This window comes from Heterocephalus glaber, unplaced genomic scaffold, assembly GCF_053883595.1.
Source record: "Heterocephalus glaber isolate CG9 unplaced genomic scaffold, H.glaber_assembly_v1.0 deba00000071, whole genome shotgun sequence".
NCBI classification, from domain to species: Eukaryota; Metazoa; Chordata; class Mammalia; order Rodentia; family Bathyergidae; genus Heterocephalus; species Heterocephalus glaber.
Genome location: NW_028258137.1, coordinates 31,671,672 through 31,695,490, shown reverse-complemented (window position 1 = coordinate 31,695,490; position 23,819 = coordinate 31,671,672). Strand labels below are relative to the sequence as shown.

The following is a 23,819-nucleotide window of genomic DNA, read 5'->3' as shown; positions in this document are numbered from 1 at the left end:
TTCTGTTAAAAGAAAATAATTCAAGGAATGGTAGAAAATTTGTGGGTCCCTGAGCTGGTAGGAAGAACTCTGGTTACGTTTTAGTGTTTACGGTTGAGCATACACAGCCAAACTCAGGACCTCTTTAACCTTCAGTTTCCAGCCAGCTGGGGCTGTTCTCCCCACCTGAGCCTAAAAAAAGTTCCATGTTTTGCCTCCATGGAGTCACATGAGCTGGCAGGGTGTTTTAAAGAACCAAGCATTTAACATTTAGGGAATGGGCCACCTAATCCAGTGGTTATAATCTTTTCGTGGGAAGGACATGACACATAATTTGAGTGAGTTTGCATATTCATTAAGGAGAAAAAAAAACAAGCACAAAGAAAATAATATTAGAAACTATAAATTTCTTGTGAGAAAAAAGGTGATACTGAGAGTCTGTACCAAGCATGACTGTGTCTGGGTGGGAGAATTGCAGTTTATGCATATTTTTTTCATTGGGAGTTTCTACATTTTGTATATTTTCTTTTGTAATTAGAAAAAGAAACCTTGTAAGTGTTATTTTCAAAAATGTGTGGATTAGTAGAAGGACTGAACTCCAGAAGATCCCTGTCTACCAGTGAATGCATTAGCCAGGGTGCACATTGACTCAATGGCCATGCTAATCTCAGCCCAGAGGGATGAGGGTGGCCATCCCTCCTACTACCATACACCTGCCAATTTGCGTTTGTGAATCCAGTGGAGACTGTGCCAGCCTTGCTTCTGAAGCAGAAGTACAAAATGGGCAGGAAGAAGAGCTTTGGAAACAGACAAGCCTAGGATTGGTTCTTGGTTCTTTCTTTTGCCCGCTATGATTTTGAACAAGTTACTTAACTTTGGGTCTCAGTCTGTTCATCTGGAAAATGGGTTATTGAGAAGATTAAACAAGATGGTATACAAAGCTTTCAACATAGTGCCTGGCATCTATTGAGCAATCAATAAATGTTATTCGTCATTTGAATATCCATGTAGCAATTTCCTCATCAAACCACAGCTACAGTGGAAGTTAACATAAACACAGTCCACTAAATGAACATTTTTCTCTTTAAGCCCAAGTGAGACTCAGTTGAGATCTAGCTGGTCTATTACATATCAAATTCTCTAAAACAACCTGATTTTAAATAGCACTTTTTGGTTTGAGGCACTTAATTTTTAAATATAGATCTAGGTAGAAACTTATTTTTATATTTTTAAGGGTTTTAAATATATCAGGAAAGCACATTATAGTTCTTTATTCATGGTTCTGAAAATATGGTCACCATACTCAAAGATTCTTTAGTATACAGTTTGTCCCTCTTGCACAAACACACACGTCTTGTATTTAAAAGAAGCATTATTCCGGAGAATCACTTGAAACCTCATAGGAATCCTTACAGGAGCACCTAATTTTTGTCATAGAGTCATTTTGCTAGTCAGAAAGACTTCCTAAGAGCATGGATGGCCTGGAATTCTTCCCTGCAGGCAGCCATCTTCAGGGCTGAGAGCACAGTATAAAGAGCAGCTAAATTAGAGACTTTACACAGTTGCTGGAACCTGCTTAATGAGAGACAGCGAACATTTTGCAGGCTACTGAACTTCTGAAATGTGACAATCCAAGCAAATGAAATCATGGTACCTTTCATTGTAATTTAATTGGACTCAAAGTCAGCAAGAGAGACTGCTGAAAGCTGCATGCAAGGAGACAGACAGGAGTCGTACAACGAATTCAGTCCACACAACACTTCCTAAACAACTGACTAAGCTCCACACTTGCTCTCAAGACTGACTTTAGGTCAAGAGAGAGAGAACTGTAGCAAACAAAAGCCAAGCTGATAAGGCAGGGCAAATACTGGCATTGTGAATGGCATAGCTGTCACCCCAAGTTGTGTGTTTGAAATAGCTCAGCCTCCTGGCAGCCAGTACAGTCCAATTTATTTTGAAGAAGCAAAAAGAAGTGAAACAAACTTAGGCCCTCTCTTCTGCCTGTTAGAGTGTCAAGATATCCATGTCAAGGAGTTCTGTTAACAGAAGGGTGAGGATGAGTTGAGCATAAACACTAACAAGAGAAGAACTAAGCACAAGCCTCCTGTTGAGTGGAGCTAAATGGGAATCCCAAAAAGCAGAAAATTGCCATAGCTGACAGGGGTGAGACCAAAATCCTGTCAGACAACAGTAAAGAAATGGAAATTGCTAAGGAAAGGTAAGTTTTTAAGGAGAATGGTGTTAACAGATTGTTTTAGGATGAGTATGTATGGAGGAGTTCGGAGGCCCTTGGAAGGTTCAGAAGGGCATCTTGGCTTCCTTGTTCTGTTCCTGTATCATTTGAATTCTTCAAGTTGAAACTAATTTTGTAATCACAGCCTCTTCTTATCTAATCATCCCTCCTGACCACTTGAGTCCATTTTTACTGTCATTATGGCTGTAGGTTTAACCATAAAGCTGAGAGTGGACAAATTGGGTGCTTGCATGTAACAGGCCATCCTGGACATTGATTTTTGAAGGTTCATTAGATAAATGCTGACATCACAGATTGATGTCTCTTTAAACCAGTACCTCAAGCAGGACTGTCTGGGGAATCAAAAAGTATCGATGTAACATGTTTGAGCAGAAGGCCCATCAGAGAATTCCCCTGGCTAGATGGGATCCATCAATTTAGGCTTTCTTTAATTGTTCTAATTCTATGCATCTCACTGGAAGGAGGATTTGTCCACAGAACCAGTTTTTAAGTGGGATGCTGCCCCCACTTCAAGAGCAAAAGAAGGCCAAATGGGGTTCCAATTTCTATTTTTCATTTTTATTTTGAGCTGCTGTTTAGTAATTAAAATTTTTGATCATAGAGTAATTTTCCCATACAGTGTGGCCATGCAATTGACAAGGGACTGATTAATGGGCCGACCCTGGGGCCAGGAGGCTTCTGGGTTGTTCTCTTGTGGAAGGCATGCCGGCAAAATAAAGTTGATGGTTTTGTTTGTGTTTAACCCTTCACCTTGGCACTATCAATAGATTGAAGACATCATTTGTATCTGCAAGTGTTTCTTTAATTAAGACCTTCTAAAAATCTTTCCTATTGATTCATTCCATTATCCTATTGATTAACTGCAGTGGATCATGTACTTGGTCTTCAGTGGAAGGCAGCATTCTCAGCCGTCTGTCACAACTGCACATGCAGACCACAGGCAGACGGCAGCCAGAGCCCAGGGCTGGCAGGAATGTCTCACATTCTAATGAGGCATCCATGGTGGCTCACTGAGCACTACAGAGAAAGCCAGTCATCTCCTGCTGAAGGGGTGACCAGGCAGAAAGCCTTCCTTGCAGTCATTTGTACTGCAGCCACTTCGCTGGCAGTCATGGGGGAACTGGTGGGCTTAAGCAGATGGGGAAGGATTCTGCTCCTCATCAGAATTGGAAAACTTTTTTTTGGTCCTAGGGATCAAACACAGGACCTTGTGCTTTTGAGGCAGGCATCGGCACCACTGAGCTAAATCCCCAGCCCCAGAATTGGAAAATCTTGAGCTTTGAAAGAAAAGCACATTCAGAAGTCCAGTTGTTAGGCATGGTTCAGAGGCCTACTGCTCATCACCCTTTCTGTAGGCTGTAGCCTCATACCCTTCTCCCATACCCTGCCAGTCTCCTCCCTGTGCCAGAAGAGGGACTACAAGGGTTTCCTGTCTTAGAAGCACTTCCCTCTGACTAGTCCAAAAGGAAGAGCTGCCCACTTTTTATGCCTTCTGCCACTGGACACAGGTCTGAATCATCCCCTAGTACTAGAAATGAAGGAACCCATCGTTCAACTACTTCTTAAACTTGGTGTTTTGAAATCTTCTTTAATATTAACAAAAAGAATTATGTGGGTTGCAGCTTATGTGGGAGCAGAGAAGGACTTTATAAGGCTATAGTTTGGTATACTTGGATACATGAAATCAAGTGAGATAAGGCACGAATGAGATAAAACACAGCACACAGTAGGTGCTTAACAAATGAACCAATAATTGTTGATCCATCAAAAACTCATTTATCTTCCTCTCATACATAATGCTTCTCCCCTGCGTTTTCCACCTCCACATCCTTCAAGTGGACCAGAAAAGATGACTTTCACAAGGAGCAGGACAATCCTTTCATTCTTCCCAAATGAAATTCAGTAGAAAGGAGACAATGTAGACTCAAGGATGCTGAGCAGGAAGCAGATTAAGTTAGAGACTATGATGTCTCTCTGCTCTGACTCTTTAGTAAGAAAATTAGTTAATTTCACTCTCAGAATAAAAAATCCTAAGACTGAAACATCCCATCTAAGCAGAGTCATGATGATCTTTATGGTCAGGCCTAGATGTTCAGTAATGTTTTGTCCCTGAGTTAATGCCAGTGGCTTCTTTGTCATCACTGAGAAAGGAAACCAGAAAGTCATCCCTCCGTGATGTGTGTGTTTTGGGCTTGAGAAGGTGGGGATGGGAAAGCTAATGACTGCTGGGAAAAGCTCTTTGTTAACATGAGTATCTAAAGTAAGAATTTCCCCATTTATGGAATTTTAAAATCAAAATCGACTATAATTTCAGGGCTGACTTGTGCTTCTATCAGCTGTTGTTAATCACCAATTGTCTGTTCAGCTTCCTTTGGCACCATGTCCTGGGAGTTCTACATCTTGTCCAGAAGTTTCTCAGGCTTAGACAGTCACACGAACCACCAGCTCTAAACTTCTGAAATTCCTTTTCCACATTTCTGTGAAATTTTTCATTGTGATGAAACTCCAAACTCTTCTCAAAAAAAAAAAAAAAGAAAGAAACTTAATTAGATCTAAGTATACTTTTCTTTAGCCAAATAAGTGACTTAGAAAATATGGTAGGAAACATTTTTAAAGCTCAGTATTTCTGGGTTTGCATTTTCAATTAACATGTTTTAGATCAGCATTTAATCTGTGCTAATTTAAAAGTTTTTGAACATTCAGAAAAGTATAAAATATGAAAGTTTCCTGTAACCCACTCTGAAGTACCACTATGAATATTTTCTCTCCCACTATGAGTATTATCTCTTAGTCTTTTTTTCAGTGCATATATACTTGTTACAGCACAATTAGGACCCTCACATTTTATAACCTGCTTCTGTTTAGTTTCTGTAGCACGATTAGTTTTTGATCTTTAAATATTCCTTGGGAAGATGATTATTATGGAAACTACAATTCCTTTGTAAGGATATACCATAATTTATTTAACTTTTATTCTATTATTAGACATTTAAATTGTTTTTTATTTTTTTCCTGTCATATAAAATACTGGGATGAATATCCTTGTCTAAAAACTTTGTGTGAATCTTTATTACCTTAGGTTGAACTCCTAGAAATTGAATGACTGCGTCAAAGAATATTTAAGGTTTTTAGCACATATTACCAAAATATTCTTCCAAAAAGTGGAATCAGTATAGGATCCCCCAACAGCCTATGAGCATACTGTTTTCCTGTACCTTTACCAGCACTGCAAAGTGTGTTTGTATAAACTCAGTCTGATAGATTTTAAAAAGCTGGTCTGCCATTGATTTTATCTGTATTGTTTTGATTACTAATGAGGTAGAACTATTTCCTTATATTTAATGACTGTTTATATTTCTTCTTTTGTGAAGTGTTTGCCTATGTCTTTTGGCCATTTTTATTGGACTGTTAGGCTTCTCCCAATTGATTTAAAGAAATGTTTCTTTTTAATTAAGAATTGTAGCCCTTTTATAGATAATCAGATTGTTACAGACAATCAGATTGAAATTTTCATGTAGACATTAGTAATATTTGGAATATCTATTGATAAAGGCAATGTATTAATGTGCTTTTTACTTTTAAAAAATTGCTGTTTTGCTCTGATAAAAAAGATATATGAAAAAGAATCTGACAGTGTCAATCCAGCTCGGGTTAACTATCCCAGGACACTACCAGCATTTTATTACAGTTGTCAAGGAAAAAAAAGCCAACAATTTTATTGTTTTGATTATTGAGATCTAGCCACAGATCAACTGAGCAATTAAAATCTCTAAATAACATTCTCTGAATTGTCAAACAAAGGATTAGTTCCCAGTAGAAAGGACTTTTTAAAGAAGAAAATAGTTTTCACTGTAATTTCTGTGCCAGGAAATGGTTGCACTAATTGGAATATACAGAAATATTTTACCAGTTTAGCAATGCATGACATCCTAATAAGATTGTGATGACAAGCTTTTCTTTTTATGAAAGGTGATGTTACTGTATGCTTCTAATATACATGGATTCATGTATCTTTTTGTGACATGTTATAAATGAAATTTCTAGAAGAAATTAATCTGCTCTACTGAATCTTTGCTTTATATGAAATTATTTTTTACAGAGAAGACAACAGAATTCTATTCTGTTTTTATTTACAGTTCTTGGAATAATAAATATCAAGGAACCTTGGAGTTGAATAGAAAAGAATCACAATTAAATGCATATTAAAGTGCTGGTTCCAAATCCCACTAATCTTCCACCAGAATATGGGAGGCCAGATTCCTCATCTTCCTCTAGCTCAGGTGGCTGACTGAGTGCAGGCTTGGGACAGTTAATGACAATCTTCCAATACAAGCAGGACTTAACATCAATATCCCTCTCCCTGATAATCTATATATTCTAGAGGTGGTGAGTACTGGCAGGGTTTTGATGATTTTATGATGGCTTGTGTATATTTACAGTGTGTTTAAAATACTCTTTTTAATTATCATTTGAGTGACAAAGCTTAATCTTTCGATCTTTATCTGCACCTCCTGGTGATGTATGTTTGTTAGGTAACTCCAAAGAGGAAATTTAGCAAAGCCAGAGCTTTATGCTAGTAATAAGACAGAGGAGTCAATAGATGATTAACCTGCCTTTCTCCTCTTCATGAGAATAAAGGAGTCACTTTAGAAAATCTTTCCAGGTGGCCCAGATTTTTTCAGAGCAACATCCTAGAAACAGTAGCTCTACAGAAAAGGGCAGCATTTGAATTCCACAAAGGATGGAAAAGAATAACAGGAAATCATTTGAATACTGTTCTTCTAACATAGAGTTAAGTATCCACTATTGAAACTGTCTATGACAGCTTGTTCTTCATATTTTATATACTTATGTGTGTTTGTTATGCATATGTGTTTATGCATGTATGTGTATATACATACTTCATGTGTATATATTATGTACATATAAATTACATGTGGAATTAAGCAACATGTATGGATGGATACTGATGTTTTGTTAGATTATAGTGACAAAAAAAAAAGATACAATGATTATCTTGGCCCATCAAAGCCACACTTTAAAATACTTCCCTACTATTATATCATTTGAAAAGGAGTAAAAGGTTAGGATTATTATTCCTTACTGAACATGAATAAATTGAGCCACCTTTGTTAATAAATGGTTAGGATTTAGAATTAAATATTGAACCTCTGGCTTGATTTTCCTGAATGATGCAGCATAATCACCACTGCTCTTGTATCTTATAATAGTGGGCCAAGATTTTAAGGATAAGCAGAGGAAAATAATATTGGCTAACTGGCCCATGTGATTATTTGATATATGTGATTAACTGATCAAGTTAAATAATCACCATTATTGTCACATATAAAGAAACTGCAGCCTAAAATTGCTGTCAGAGAAATCTTAAAAATCATGGATTGATTTGCAGATTTAGTGAGATATTAAAAGCTGATGTTGTGCCTGAATAAGATAAGCATTCTATATTAGACTGCACTGGAGAAAGCCCTCACATGGCCATATGATTTTATTGACAGCTCAGAACTAAAGAGCATACATTTTGCTATTGGGCAATATACTATCCTAAGAAATGGACATCTTGAATCCTGAAGCTGCCTTTGGGAGCTGAATAGATGCAGACCAAGCCCAACACCTGCAGAGTTATCTTTTGTAGCTGGTATTAGTAAGACTTGGTTGTCCTTTGTAATGCATCCACTGCCTTGAGCAGTTTCCCTCTAGTTTCACCTCTTAAGCACATGGAAGGCTAAGTATTCCCCTACCAAGCTCTAACCAAAATGATGCTTACCATATGATTGCCATTTTGAAATGTAGGCAGCAGTAGGATAGTATAGAGTTTGTGCCAAGAGTTGAGCTAGACAGGAAAGACAGTTTATCGGGTCCATTCAGCCAGTCAGGCAAGTGCTCATGCTTGCAGAAATCATCTAGTGCAGAGAGGGAGAGATGGGGAGCTGAATGAAGCAGATAGCGAGGGTGAGATACCAAGGACAGGGCAGTGGGAGTAGTCCATCTCAACTCCCGCTTTTCTTTGCTTTCCATGTTGGCAGTACAGGGAGTGCACTGTCTATTGGAAATTTTAAAAACAATAATAAAACTTGAATTGGTCTTTTTAAAAATTATCATTATTCAGCAGTTCAGAATAATATCAGTGATTGATGACTCCTTGATCTTAGTGCTGAACAATTTCTAAAATTATTCCTAAAGTTTACTAATACATACATATGTATGTATATATATGCTTCATGTACATATAAAGCTGTACATAAAGCTTAGTGTATATAATATGTGCTTCAAATTAACACATTTTAGTGACATATCTTTTAATAAACATAGTATTCTACATAGATGTATTCAGAGAATTCTCAGTTACACAGTCAGCTGCTGTCACATGTAGACCTGGCTTCATGGCATTTGTTTGAAGTATATCTTTATTACCATTTGGAATTATTTGTACTCACTTCAGGTTTGTGTAGTTTGTTTCTCCAACCATTATGATGACTCCTACACTCAAAATAAACAGTGATGGTGATTAAAATGAAGACATCATACCGTGTGACTACTTAAAGTTTTTATTTTTGTTTACAATTTAAAACAGAAGAACTATTACAAACTACCAAGTATTACATTTTCATTTGCTAAATGAAAAATTTAGTTCCATTCATATAATATTTTGTTGAATTTTAAAAATGTTTTTGGTTTCAAATTATTTAACTGTAAAGCAGTTGTTTTAAGAGTATAGAATACATTTTAAAATTACTAATGTTATATTATTGGTATGGAAAATAGTTTTGTGAAGAAGAAGGGGAATATAAAAAATCCTCTACTTAGCTGTCAGATATGCTGGGTCTGTTTTGGTGGTGGGGTAGCATTTATGAATACCTAGTAAATACAGTACTGATGAGATAACCAATGGTAGTAAGGTAATACAGGCACAGGATGGCCAAACCAAGAATGAAGCTTGATTCTGAGCTTTATGAGCTGGTATTTTTCCATATACTCTGTGCCTAAACAGGCCTCCAAGTGAAGCCAGGGCAGAAGCCACAGAAGGAAATATTTTGATAAACTTTACTAGAGTTAGAGAATGACCACAAATCATAGACAGACTATTAGTGATCAATATGAGAAAAACATGTAGATGCCAGTCAAGTAACTATTGTGGGATAGAGGGAACTCCTGACATTATGCTAAAGCAAAATGGCAGAATTGTGGAAGAAGGCAGATAACCATCTACAGATTGCTAAGGCCAAGACTAAATGGCCTGGTGCTTTACAGCCTAGTAAAGTGAGCAGGCAGGCCAAGCTGAGAAAGGTGAGACTTATTTCACATGGGAGTGTATGTGTTCTGTGGGAAGGAGTCCGCCACTGCCCAGCTCTGGCCAGTTATTATCATGGAGGAAGAGTGCTCCAGATAAGCAGGTCTTTCCATTTTTTCAGTGAAGCCAAAAAGCTAGATTTTTAAATGAACCCTCTGGATTCCTTCTTCTCCTTCTCTTTCTCATTCTCCCCCTCCTCCTCCTCCTTCTTTTTAACCAATTCATATTTTAAAAATTTGCACGAGTCAATATTGTTAGGGTCACAATAAATGTCTATAGCAAAATGTGGCCCTTGAGGTGCCATTTTGTCACCTCTGCTCCAGAGCCTTAAACCATTCCCATTTTAACTGTTGATGGCTCTCAATGCCAACCACAGGATGGTTTTCATGCTTTGGAATATCAAAGAGGGCTAATAATTTCCAGAATATTAAAAGACAGTAATAGACTGTCACAAAAGTAGTCACAGCTTTCAGTCACCAGGCTCTGGGGAGGATACCATGCTAGTTATAATAGTTGTCATTGATTGAGCTAGTTACTAAGTGGCAGACATTGTGCTGTATGCTTGACTTTCATGATCTCATTATGGACTCAGTGAAATAAACATTTGTGTCCTCCCTTACAATTGAGGAAAAAGTGAAGTTTTGCCAAAACTCCAACCCAAGCCTCTCTTGGACTTCAAAGTTCAGAGTCTCAACAACTGCGATGAATCTGCCAATGGGTAGGGAACTCTGTTAGCAACACCAGGGAGCCATAAGGTGGGTCACCTTGAGTATCAGTCAGAAGGACCTGGCAACCCAAGAGCCTTGGTGACTTCCCCAGCAGCACAAAGAGCATCAGTCTCCTTAATTTTTGCTACCTGATTAGTAATTATTTCAACAGTAGAGCCTGTTACTCTTGTCCTGTTACTGAGAATTCTCTTCACCAAAGCTCATGGGAAAAGGGACTGAGTTGTGTACCGTTTGGCCTGCAGCATTTGTGTCAATGCTCTACGCCTGGAAGGGTAGACTTTGAGTTATGCATTGCTTGCTTAATAGACCACAAAAGTCAACATCCTCTGGAAGAACAGCTCGTGCTTGGAGACATCACAAGCTCCAAAAGATCCTGGTGAGGCAGGATGTTGTGTGAAAATCAGAAGTGGAGCAAAGCCCCATGTCTCCTAATTATAATGTTAATATTTAAGAAAGCTTCAGAGACTGCCTGTGTGCTTCATACCATGAAGAGTTGAGGGTATTTTGTTTTGTTTTTCCTCCTTTTGCTTTTCAGACTTGGAAGTGCATCAACATTTTTTTTAACAAAAGAATGTGTCCCTTGTCCCCCTGTATGGCAAAGATACAAAGAAGTCAACTTATAGAAGGGAGAGAGAAGAGGTGACTGACAGAAATCAGCACAGACTGGAAAGAGATTCAAGAATAGGAGCTCATGGAACAGTCTCACCCCTCCGCAAAGGAGGCAATTAGATATTATTTGCAGTTTTCTAAGTGTATCCCCATTGCTTTTCCCATGAATCCCATGACAGATCTCCAACTTTTCTTGTCCTCCAGCCGAGTCTGGGTTTGGGCTCCTATGGGTGACCGAGCTGGCTGTGTGGATATTGGTGTAGCAGACACAGAAAGGAAATGCAATCTGATACTGAATCAGGACACATTCTTGAGTGGTTGTGTGGCCCCAGAGTGCCCAGGAGACTGCCTCTTATGCACAGTGTATCTAAATCAGCACTGGCTGTGTTCAGTGCACGCCAGGCTCTGTCTCATAGCCAAAGAAGAATCAGCTTTGAAGCAAAAATAACAAGCACTATAAATCATTAAATGCTCCCAAACACTATGGCTTTGTTTGGAGATTATGTTATGTATAGGAATAGCAGGAGGCATCTAATCAGAAACTCAAAATGAACAGCCTCATGGAACAGATGGGCAAAGTCTATGGACTTTCCTTCCTTCGTGGAGGAGGGGCCATTATTTAAATTTATATACAGTAGAAGCCACCAGAACCCCATCCTGGTGATTAAATCTGGATGATCACAACATCGAGATGCATTAAATAATGACCTTTCCAAATCAGATATGAGCAGAGATGCCACATGATCCTGGCCAAGGACATAGAGTTTGTTCAATAGCCCTGTTAATTCTAGTGCCAGGTCAGTGGGGACATAGCAGAGAAACAGACTAAGTTTCACCAGCATCTATATCCTGCTTCAGACAGGGAAATTTAGCTCTTCCACCCTAGTGAGACTCCACCTACCACCCTGCTTATCACTAGAGAAATTCAATCAGATTCTTCTATCTAAATAATTATGCAGAGGCCTGGGAACTGCATCATCAAGTAAAAAAAAGGACATGGCTTTTTTTTGAAATTCAATTTAAATTCAATCTGAATCAAGGTTGGTATCACTCTTTCCAAAGTATCTACCCTCCCAGTAAATCTGTCAGGAGCAGAACACTTGATGCCTCAAATAGTGTGGACTCAGTCCCTCTTGAATTTGTTCTAGACCCTGGGAACTTAAGAGCAACCCCAGGTGGAAACCACCATCATCCCCTCCCTTCCTGAAGTTTTATGTTGGAAGCATGACCTCCAAGAATTGCCATGTTAGTGAAATCTGAGGCCCTGGCTGTCCAGTCCAGAATTCTCCCTTTTCGAGAAAATGAAGGACATCCCCAAAATGTCCCTGACTTTGCTTTAATACATGTTATGGGTCACTCGTGTTCCATTACCGTGTAACACTCTTTTAGAAGTTACATACTTCCAGAAACTTAGTTAGAGGAGAGCCTTTATCTCCACTTCAGGGTTGGCTGATAATCTAAGTGATAAAATTGCAATTCAGTTGATCAGAAGTAGCTTATCTCTTACAGTTTTATAAATCCTTAAAACTTTAAAGTCCATTTCTTATGGTCACCAAATTTTAATTTTAAAACTTTATAAGATAGGCACGACCCTTCTTCATTTTTTTCATTCAGGTTCAAGTACCCCTTTGGGTTGCAATTAACAAAAGAAAACCTTTTAAAACAAACTTTATTAGAAAAGAAAAAGGATTGTGATTTGAGGGCTTTGTTTTTATTGCTACTTTTGCCTTCTTACCCTTCACCTTGTATGGAAAATAAAACATGTCACATACATATATTTTCTTAATTGTAAAAAGTAAGTACTCTAAAATGTATTTTTAAAATTGTGATTATGTTACAGTGGTTTTTCTATGTAACATAGATTAGATTTTTATTAAGGATTTTATTAAATAACTGGTGTTTCACCAACATCTAATTAAATCTTCTATCTAAATTGAACAGAAAATTATGGGGGAAAAGAAAGCATTTGTAGCAGACTTTATTACAGATAAGGCTATTATTTGTTCATCTTAAGAATTTGAGATCAAATTTACAAGAAGCATCCTCATCAAATTTCTTTTCTGGGCTGCTGAGCCCTGGCCCCTTGAAAGCAGCCCATTATCTCCCCTCTCCCCCTTTTTATTATAGTGTCCTGGTTGTTGGCAACACGCCCGCTGTTTAAGGTTACTTTCATTAATTAACCGAAAGTTAATTTCTTTGCAAGCAAAATCTCTGATCTCATTATGTTGTCTTTAAAGCTGAAAGCTTCAGGTTTTCTGGTCTCCTTTGATGACACAATAAAAAGCATGCTCTTTATCTTAAGGGAAACTGTCTCCAGGGTTTAATTTAATAGTCCTTGAAATAGTTACAGCACAGCCAGGCAGACTACAATAATATGCCAGTTCAAGAAAACCTTGGCTTTGTCATGGTTACTGAGCCCAATGGCTAGTACCGATGTGGACTATGAAGGATCCATTTCCAAATAAGTGCAGCATTTTACCTCTTTCGGTCCCAGTTTTATACATATCCACTGCCACCGCTCTATGTCCTATTTGAGAATGAAACACCAACACTGGTGTTTTCTCAAATATGCCACTACCCAGCCATAGTATTCTCCAGGATTTTAGGAGGTTCATGGGTTGGTATTCTGTTTGCCTTTACACCATTTGGTAAGCTGTATTTTGTTCCCTTCTGCAAACAAGACCATACTGGGTGGTACAAAGAGTTTGGGGTAGGGCTGGCAGGCCCTGTTTGAATCTCAGTCTTTTCTTGCACTGCCTCTGTGTTCTTGGGATATTATTTAATTTCTTTGAGCCTTAGTTTCCTTATCAATAAACTTTGAATTATATAAACAGAATTCAGTGAAAAAAAATGGAGTAACTGATTCATAGCCGGTATTTAATACATGGCCATCCCCTTCCTTTGACAGTCCTTTTGTAGTTCAGGGTTTGTAAAGATAGAGTTCATCCTGATATTTGGGGATACCCTGCATACAGATTACTTTGCCAAGAAGAACACATTTGGGTAGATGCCAGATTCCACAAAGCATATTTGGTGTGGATTTGATGACTTAGGTTCCATATCACCCCAAAGGCTCTTTTATAGATGTAGGGGCATGAACATTGTATACTCTTTGTCTCTCTGAGTTAGCTTCATTCTCAGTGATGAAATCTTGTTGCTTTCTGGAGCATTAAATTCACTGATTTGAGAGTGGCCAAAATGTCTTTTCAGAGCCACCAGGTGTAGGTCACACAGAGGGGACAGAACTCTTCAGGTGACTCAGGTCTCAGGAGCAATGCAGATACATGGAGAAGCCATTTGTATCCCACTGAGTCCAGTGATATTGGGCACACACAGCTGAGATTTACAGGTTCTGAAAGAGAGGGCTGCTGAGAGGGGTAATGGAATGACCCAGCATGCTGCTTCAGATGCCTGGGAGACTGGGTCTTTGCTATTTGCATATGTCCCCTGTACTGATTCCTGATGAAGGATGCAATTGACTCAACTCAAGCAGGTCAGAATCACTTAGGCAGAAAATCCCAGGTCTTGGGAAGAAAAGTCATGTGCCTCTTGGGCCCTTGCCAGAAGTCAAAGGTCCAAGGTAATGTATTGGCAAAGATCCTGTCTGCTTTGGTGCCTTACTCACTGTTTCCCCATGCTTTTAGGCAGAAATATGGTCAATGCTATTGATTAGTTGATCTGATAATCCAGCAGGCTCCCTGATGTGTTAAATTACCTACTTTTGGATGACTGCAATTGTGAACAGAGTAATACTTCTGTTGGGAGGAACTCTCAGTGGGCCTTGCTAAGACACTGCTTCTATGGTGAGATTGCTACAGGCATGACAATTCCAATTATTGTTTTGAATGTCACATTTAACCCTTCCCAAGACACTTTCCCCCTACTTAGCCATTTTTCTAGCCTTATTTAGATTTGGAAGAAAACTCTTTTGCCTTCTTGTTTGGGGCCTCTAAGGTCTCTTGATTTATTGGCATGTTTCATGTTTATATGTTTAGATTTTTGTTTAATTTACCTTTCTACTGTGAGTATACTCTAGTCCAGTGGTGGTGAACCTACTGCATGCATGCTGCAGTGGACTATTTGTATCATTGAAAGGTCAAAGCCATCACTGCTCTAATCTCTAAATCTTTCCCTCCTTTACATGCCCTCCATGGCAGTGATCATATTTGACTTTCTCCTTGTGCTATACCAATCTTCAAACATCCCCTCAGCCATATCTTTTATTTGAAAAGTATACAGCACCTTCATGCAAGGCATATAATTCATGGAGTATAGGTATTGAAGAAAGGGCGGCCTTAGGACAAGGCACTGGAATTTTCCAGAAGGAGCATAGAGATGATAAATAAACCTAGTCCTGAGAAAAAAGCATTGAAGTTTGTTTGCAAGTTGTCGGTATAGAGCTTGCTCTGGAATATCTAAAAGCTTAAAAACCCTTGTATTGTCTATCTTTAGTTGTTGCTTTTTCACCCCACCTCTCTCTGGCTTCAGTCTCCAAGCTCTTTGGCCTTGTTGAAAGGAGAAAGAGACACCCTTGCACATCCAGACTACCACTTGGACAAATTATGCCTTCAGCCACTGGGGTCTATACTGCCATTTGTTCTACATTCCAGCTTACTGTGCTTGACACCAATTACATTCTCCACCTTGGTACAAAGAATGCAAGGTGACTACCTTAATCCCCTTTGCAAAATAATAATAATAAAATAATAACAATAAAGCCTGCAGGCAAAGCATGTTAAACCTAATTCAAATTTTTAAAAGGTGGAAAACAAATCATAAATACCTGAGAAATGAGGTTCATAATGGAAGCCCCAAGAAGCCCTTTAACCTGGGCAAAATCCTATAACACAATTATATACAATTTCACACTTGACTGGAGCTGTTATTTGAGCAAAATAACCATTTTTCTGCTTGCACTAAATGAACCACAAGATGCATGTATCCAGCTGCAGAAAAATGTAGTATTGCCCATTCAGTCTGCATATAATCAGCGTACTTGATAGCAGGGGCATTGTAGGATCAAAAGAGTTAATAATTGGATCCTGCCCACAGCAGCCACACAATTAAGGGCAAGATTAGCAGAGATGAAAAATTTATTGTGAAAATGCAATGATAGTCTGAAAAACAAAATGATTTCACTGAGCAGTCGTTCTGTTGCCATAATCCTAATGATCAACTCTATTACACTAATAATAGGAGAAAAACTAATTGCAGTGAGGACAGGACAAATCTTTTTTAATCTGCGTTGTCATCCCAACTAAGTCCCAACCCATTTGTATTAACCTTTGCTGACAGAGTCACATGATGGACATAATTTCTTATAATTTACCAGCTATGGATCTAACCTTTCTTCATCAAATATTCATAAAGGCAGGATTCTCAATGATTTTCTGTCTCTCTTCATATTTACAGCTTGTTGTCTTCTTCCTTTTTACAGTAATTTGGACACAATTGAAGTCAAATGGAATTAAAGTTAAATGCCTTTAGCAACAAAGGTGCCTAAAAGCAGAGAGTCAGGGGAGGGGTCGTGAACTGAAGGGGGGAAGTGTGTTTTCCCAAGCCCCTCCACATCCCCAAGGACTCTGCTAGGCTGCCTTTCCCCAGAAGGGAAAAACAACATCAGCCACAGGATGAAATGCTGTTGCCTTTTTTGGGGGCCTTGCTAAGAATGTGCTCAGGCCTGTTGTGTGGGTGTTCTGAAGATGGAGAGCCCCAGGCCTTCCCGGGTCTTCAGTGCTTGCTGGGAACTTGGGCAGCTCTGACCAGGCCCTGTTTGAGCATGTGTGCCTTGAGGGGCCCAAGAAACATGCCAGGGGCTGCACAGTGGATGAGAAAAGTTGGTTAGTACAGTTACTTAGAAAACAAATGTGAATATCTGAAACCATTCCTGAGAGCATTTTTGGTAGAAAAATATATGTTTCCACTTTGCATCTTTGTTGGTTTGACAAGTTTTCTTAGCAGGCATGTAGACAAGAAGAAACGAAAGCCTTAAAGCTTAGGTGTTTAAAGTAAGTATAGTAACTGTTCCTTGATTTTCACTTTTCCACTTGCAAGACCTCAGTTTCACTGCAGTGGCAGAAGTTTGGGGAAAATGAGATGGACAATCAATAGAACTCCCTTTTTCTACTCCAATCCTCAAATGACCCTGCCTTTATTAAAATAGTGAAGAATGTTGTAGATAAATTTTCTCTTTAAGATTCAGAGGAATTGTTTTACCTATTTGACTTCAAAGCTCCAAATTGACCAAGCCAAGAATTTACTTCTTGCTGAATTCACAGGATTTTGATTAGTTAGAAAGGAAATTAGAACTGAAGGCAGTTATAATCTTTAACAACTGATGCACTTCCCTAGCTAAGGTATTTAATTTTATTCACCACCACCGTTTGTATCTTTATCTGTTTTTAACCGGCATGAGTAAGGTTAAATTTCATGACCAGGAGTGTAAATTATGGTCTGGTTGTATTTCACCCAACCTTATTCATGTTTTTAACTGCACAAGTAATATGCAAATATATTCTCTTTATAAAAATTTAAACTTTTCATTCACTGCTACTCCCAATCTCAGACTTTCTTGTCTTTCCAAATATTCTATGCCTTTATACACATAGATGTATCTACAGGCAAATGGTTATTATGCTATTCAAATCAATATCTAAATTTCTTTTTTCACTCAATAATATGTCTTGTATTTGGAAATCTTTCCATGTTAAAACATATAAATCTATGCTTTTTAATTGTTGCAGAGAACTCCATACTATGGATATACTGTAATTTAGTATCATTCCCTCAATGATGGACATTTAAGATGTTTCCAGGTTTCCAGATTACAAGCACTTTTGCAAAACATCAGTGTCTATTTGAAAGTAAGATTGTTCAATATAATTGTCTTAACAGCTTGCTGGCTATTGCAGATACAATTTTGAAAATGTGTATACTGATCTGACAGCTCAGAATACTTTTTTGAATTTCTTTTACCAAGCCACACTTACTTTCTGATTGCAAGGACAAAACAGTCATGAGATATTATTGTCCTGAGGGCCCCACAAATAAATAGGCATTCCAAACATGGCAATGAATTAAATGTCTTCACTATGGAAAAAATGATAATCTGCTGTCAGAAATGGCCAAGTAAAGGTTATTATAAAAAGGAAAATATCATTAAGATACCCATTAAGGTTTCTAGTTACACAGATTCGGTTATACAGGTCAGACCGTGTCCCCCGAGCTGTGTACTGGAATAGCCTTTATGATACACAGTATTCTCCTACATAATACAGAACTGAGTTCTCCATTTGCCTTGTTTTCCAACATCTGTGTTTTAGAGTGGCATCAGTGACTTATGTAAAGAATGGCTTGCCAATTAGTATATCCATACATGGCCTTGATAACCACTCCCCACAAACCTAATAGATGGCATCTTTTAAAGGATGAGATTTTGCCAGAGTGTTTAAGTTCTCAATCTCATGAGAAGTTTTCCATTAGGGATCTCATATACTATCAATCCTTTGGACTAGAAAAAGTGCAAAGATCAGGCCTACCAGTTTCCTCTGGGTTAGTGAAAGAAATAAGGCACATAGTCTGATACAAAATTTATAGAAGTGGAGAATGGAAACTTCAGTTGATATCAAACATTCTGGATATTTTAAAAATAGTTCACACTAATTACATTTAGGGTTAGGACATAACTCAAAATTGGGTTAATGGTTGTGAGGGTTAAGTTTAATTGTCAACCTGATTGGTTTGGGAGCTTATGAGGTTAGTAAAGCACACTTCTGTGTGTGTCTGTGGGTCATGGAGGCGTGACCTTGGAGTCTGTATCTGGTCCCTGGTTTCTTCCTCTCTGGTGCTGTTCCTCTGCTTTGCTTCCTGGCCTCCATGAAGTTAGCAGCTTTGCTCCACCATGCTCTTCCGCTGTGATATTCTTGCTTTGGAACCAGCAATCATGGACTGAAACTGAACCAAATAAACCATTTCCTCCTTTAAGTTGTAAGTGTCAGATATTTGGTCCCAGCATTGGGAAAGCTGACTAATACAATAGTGATGTCAGGTAGAGGTTTTGCTTTACTGAAAACCAGTAACTGACTTGAAAATGGCACAGATAGATATGGAAATAGTTCTCCCAGAGTGTATGAGATACTGGTTATCTCATGTTCCTTTCATTCAGATTCATTGCTGTTAATTGCCTCTGTCTTTTATGTTGAGCATGCTTATCTACATCTTATAAAAGAGGAGCTGAGAGATACTATCACAAGTTAATGGAATCTGGCCGGGCATAGTGCTGCACATCTGTAATCCCAGTACTTCCCAGGCTGAAGCAGGACAATTGCAGGGAGTTCAAGGCCAGCCTGAACTATATAATGAGATCCTGTCTCAAAATAAAACAAAACAAAAAGTTAATGGAATCCAAGGAAAAAAATAAATGATAAACTGGGCTTCATCAAAAATTGTAAACTTTGTGCATCAAAGAACATTATCAAAGAAAGTGAAAAGACAACTGGCAGAGTGGGAGAAAATACTGCAAATTATATATCTGATAAAAGTTTAATATCTCCACCATGTAAAGAACTCCAAAAAAAAAAAAAAACCAATAACAAAAAGACAAACAACCCAATTTAAAAATGGACGAAAGACTGGATTTGATATTTTTCCAAAGGAGATATACAAATGACAAGTGTATGAAAATGTTTGGTATGTTATTAGAAAATTCAAATCAGAACCATAATGAGAGATTACTTCACACTTACTAGCCTTGCTGTAATTTTTTTAAAGCCAAAATATAACAAGTGTTGACAAGGATGTGAAGAAATTGGAGCCTTTGTAGATTACTGGTGGGAATGTAAAATGGTACAGCACCTCTGGAAAACAATTTGGTGATTCATCAAAAAAGTAAATATAGAATTATATATGACCCAGCAATTCCACTGCTAGGTATATACACAAAAGAATTGAAAGAAGTGACCCAAACAGCTATATGTACACTGGTGTCCATTGAAGCCATTATATTCACAGGTGGAAATGACTCAAGTGTTCACCCACAGATGAATGTATAAGTAAAATATATTTTATGCATGTAATGAAATATTACTCAGCCATTAAAGAAATGAAATTCTGATATATACTACAGTATGAATAAATGTTGAAAATATTATACTAGGTGAAATAAGCCAAGCATAGAAGAACAAATATTGCATGATTTTACTTATATGAAATATCCAGAATAGACACATTCATGGAAACAGTAGATTACAGGTTACTAGGGACTTGCAGAGTGGGAACAGGGAGTAATTACTTAGTAGGGACAGCTTCTGGTCGGTGTAATGGAAATATTTTAGAAATAATGGTGATGATTACACAACATTGTGAATGCAATCAATGCACCAAATTTATATTTTAAATGATTAAAATGGCATATTGTTCATATTTTATCACAGTAAAAAAAGCTAACAGAACTAGAAATAGAATTTTAGCTTATCGTCTAAAGTTACAAAGAAAACCAGTGAAGAAACTAAAAATACCAAAAACACTTATTGCAACATAACAAATCACTCCAAAACCAGTGACTTAAAACAAGTACAACAGTGTATCATTTCTACATAGAACTCTGTCCTTCTGTGGGCTGAGTAGGGCTCAGGCAGGTTCTTCTGCAGGGCTCAGGGCCGGTCTTTTCTGTGACTTGTGAGGTCTCAGTGGAGGAACAAAGCCTGGTTCAGCTGTGGCCCTGGGATTGCTGTGCTTCTCTTTCCCCATGTGGTTTCAGGCCCTTTCTCTGTGGTCTCTCCAGTGGGGTAACCAGTCTTTTAGGACTCAAGACTCCCAAGAATACAAAAACAGATATTGCCAGGCTTTTTAAAGAAATTAGCCCAGCATTGCCTCCTACTGTATTTGGTCGTTGAAAATAAGCCACAGAAAAGACCAACTCAGACTCAGCATGTGAGAGGACACTGGTGGTGTGGTCTGCTTGGGATGGTGTTTGGAGGCTCAGCATCACAAATACCTTCAGCGTGCACACGGAATAAGGAAGCCAACTGATAATATCTAAGTTGATAAACCATGAAAATAGAAGTCTGCATATTAATTAGAGGTACAGAAGGTTACCATAAGATTTAGATCTGGGGGGTTTGATGGACTAGCATGGGACACTCTTGCTTTTCGTTGTTACGAACATTTCTATATTATAGAATTGAAATGATATGCACCATGTTTCCATAACATTATAGGGTAGTAGTTTAGAGTATGAGTGCCTAGGGTCATTTCAGCCACATCATTCAGAAGCCGCAGTAATCTGGGCTTGTTGCATAACCCTTCAGTGCCTCAGTCAAGAGCACACAAACTTAATAGTGTGATTAGGATTACACAAGCAAACACTCACAGTGCCATCTGGAACATAGTAAATGCTCAAAAAGCATTAGTTATTAACAACTAACAACATTAAAAAAGAAAAAGTAAGCAAACCCACAGTGGACTCAGGATCTCAAGACTTGGATTCTAGTCCCCTGACTTTGTCACAGTGTGTGGAGCAAGTCTATTAATGTCACCTTAGAACTGAAAGGGTAGGAAGTAAGATTAGCTCCTAAGGGCAGTCTCATGGCTGTCCTTGCTGAAAAATGAGAATTCTCTCCTTTTAGAAGAGATCTTCAGATTCTTTACAGTAAAACCTGTTCCTTCATCTCCATGCTATTCCTGCTATGGGGAAATCATTCAAAGACTCACTCACTGCCTACCCAGAGACCTTTCTCCCGGGAAAGAACTTTATAAATCATTTTTAAAGTGGTAGTGACCATAACTTCCATGCACTTACATGAGGCCAACTGGAAAAGGACATTAACTTGGAACCGATTAAATTGCTCCTGGTCTGTATATGCTGGCTTCTGAATGAATCTCCCAGAAGGCCATGAATGTGTTCAACCCTGTATGAAACCATACAGACTTTTACCTCCTCTTTCCTCCCCAGGGAATGCAAAGGTCATGTGTCTCCCCATCACCCCAGCAAGCAGCATGATCTATCTGAGAGGCAGTTTAAAATATTATCCCCATAGAAGCAGTTGCATTTCAGAATACCTTTCTCTAATTTTCCTCCATAGTCCTGAAAAAAATGAATTACTGATAGACTTTCTCGCATTGATTGAAGGCCAGAGGAAGAGCTATTTTGGGAAGGAACACCATCCTGGTGTTCACACCACACAAGTAGGCCACTTGCTAATGGCTCTTGTACATGCTAGCTTTGGGACTTACTGGCAGGTACCTTTGGGCCTTAGGACCTTTCTGAGGCAATCTCTAGCTAGAAAGAACAATTTAAGTTAAGAAGAAGCATGCTTTCCCAGGTCCTGCAGTCTTGCCTCACCTGAGCTATCAGCCCTCACAGCAGAAGAAGCATAATGGAGCCCTCAGTAAGGTATTCTGTGCCAACTCCCAGGTGATCTCCCCTGCAAAAGTGTTCTTCCAAAAAGTACAAATTCTAACTTAGCAGTCTGCAGAGAAGCCTGGCTGCCTGGCAGCCCAGGCATGGGGGCAGGAGGTCACGGCAGCTAATCAAGTCCTCACTGTGCTGCCCTGACTCACTGCTGAGCCCTGACCATTTCCCAGCTGACCCCACTCCTGTGATGCTCAGTAAGAAGCCACTCTTCTCCACTCATTGGCCTGTTTTCAGGAGCTGGAAAGGTGACTTGTAACAGGCCTCTTGTTCCCGGCCTCCTCTATAGTGACATTCTGCACAAGCAGATGTCATCCTTTGATTCCTTATGACTTTCTGGATTTTGGCAAATGAGAAAGCACCAGGGATCCCCAGTGAGGGTCTAAGGGTGTCTTTCCTATAAAGAGCTACTCTCATCTTCCTCCCCACCCCACTTCATCCCCACCTCCACCAGACAATGTGGCAAGGACATGGCCTCACTCATTTGTTGTGTAGGAAAAAGTCTTCTTCCTGGAGCCAAGGCCCTGTACTTCAGTATTTACCAGACATGACTCTGGGTCTCTGTGGCTGTCTTAGCTTGACAGATGAGAAAATGCTGCTTCAGTGCCCTTCCCAAGGTCATTCCACAAGCATACACTGGTGCTAGGAAGATGAGATCATCCCCAGACAGTGAAGCAACTACAGCCCCAAGCTGAGTGTGAAACTGTGTACCCACCATTGCCCAGGGAGCACACAACAGTGAAAAATAGATCAAACCTGTCTCAGCTTGCCCTTGCCTCAGAGGTGCCCAGGTGGGAAACTTAGGGTTATGATGATTAATTAATTAATCCTCCTTGTCACCCTGAAGTTTGGAGGCCATACTGCAACCCTAAGGGAGTCTCTTTGGCAACCCATCCTTCCTTTCCAAGGCTGCAGTGGGCTGTCTTCAGTGGTGGCATCACTAGAAGCATGTGTATGCACACATGTGCACATGTACACACACACACACACACACAGACACACACAAACACTAAACTTCAGTCATGCGATTTTAGAATTTGGTCTGCTCTCTATTTTTAAAAACTCCTTTCAAGCCAAGTCATTTTAGAATCAAACCCAGTGCTGACTCAGAAGGCCTGTTCAGTCTTCCATGACTCTCAGCATATAGGGTTACCTTCTTCCTCAGCCTGAATCCACAGCACCAAAAAGAAAAAGAACAGCATAAATTGGATGTGAATTCCGTTCTGATGATATACATCAGGTAGGCTTGGGAACACAAGAGGCTTTGGTGTTGTTTCTTCTCTTCTGTTCTAGCACAGAGGGGACAGTACATCAAAGCCATCAGGACAATAAGGTTCACAGCCATCCCTCCCTTTCAGCCCCAGAGCAGACAGAGCCACTGAGGGCCCAGAAGAGACTTAAGAAAGATATTTTGCTTCATAAGACCAATTCTGTGTGTGGTTCAAGTATAGAGGCTTTCTCTCATGAAATGACCCAATTCCTAAAGGAATCTAGAGGCTTTCGGCACAATAGTGAGTCAAAGATCTTATC

General features: G+C 39.0%; 1 protein-coding gene and 1 long non-coding RNA gene across 6 annotated transcripts in view; one reads left to right on the top strand and one right to left on the bottom strand.

Moving 5' to 3' along the window:
* Positions 1-23,819, top strand: part of Fto (FTO alpha-ketoglutarate dependent dioxygenase) — a 399,271-nt gene that overhangs the window by 361,067 nt on the left and 14,385 nt on the right. The gene's annotated exons all lie outside the window — the stretch shown is intronic.
* LOC101699098 (uncharacterized) overlaps positions 1,618-23,819 on the bottom strand; it is a 104,051-nt gene continuing 81,849 nt past the window's right edge. The window contains exon 5 of the long non-coding RNA XR_015441093.1: positions 1,618-18,832. This is a non-coding gene — a long non-coding RNA (uncharacterized LOC101699098). The remainder of the gene's footprint in view (positions 18,833-23,819) is intronic.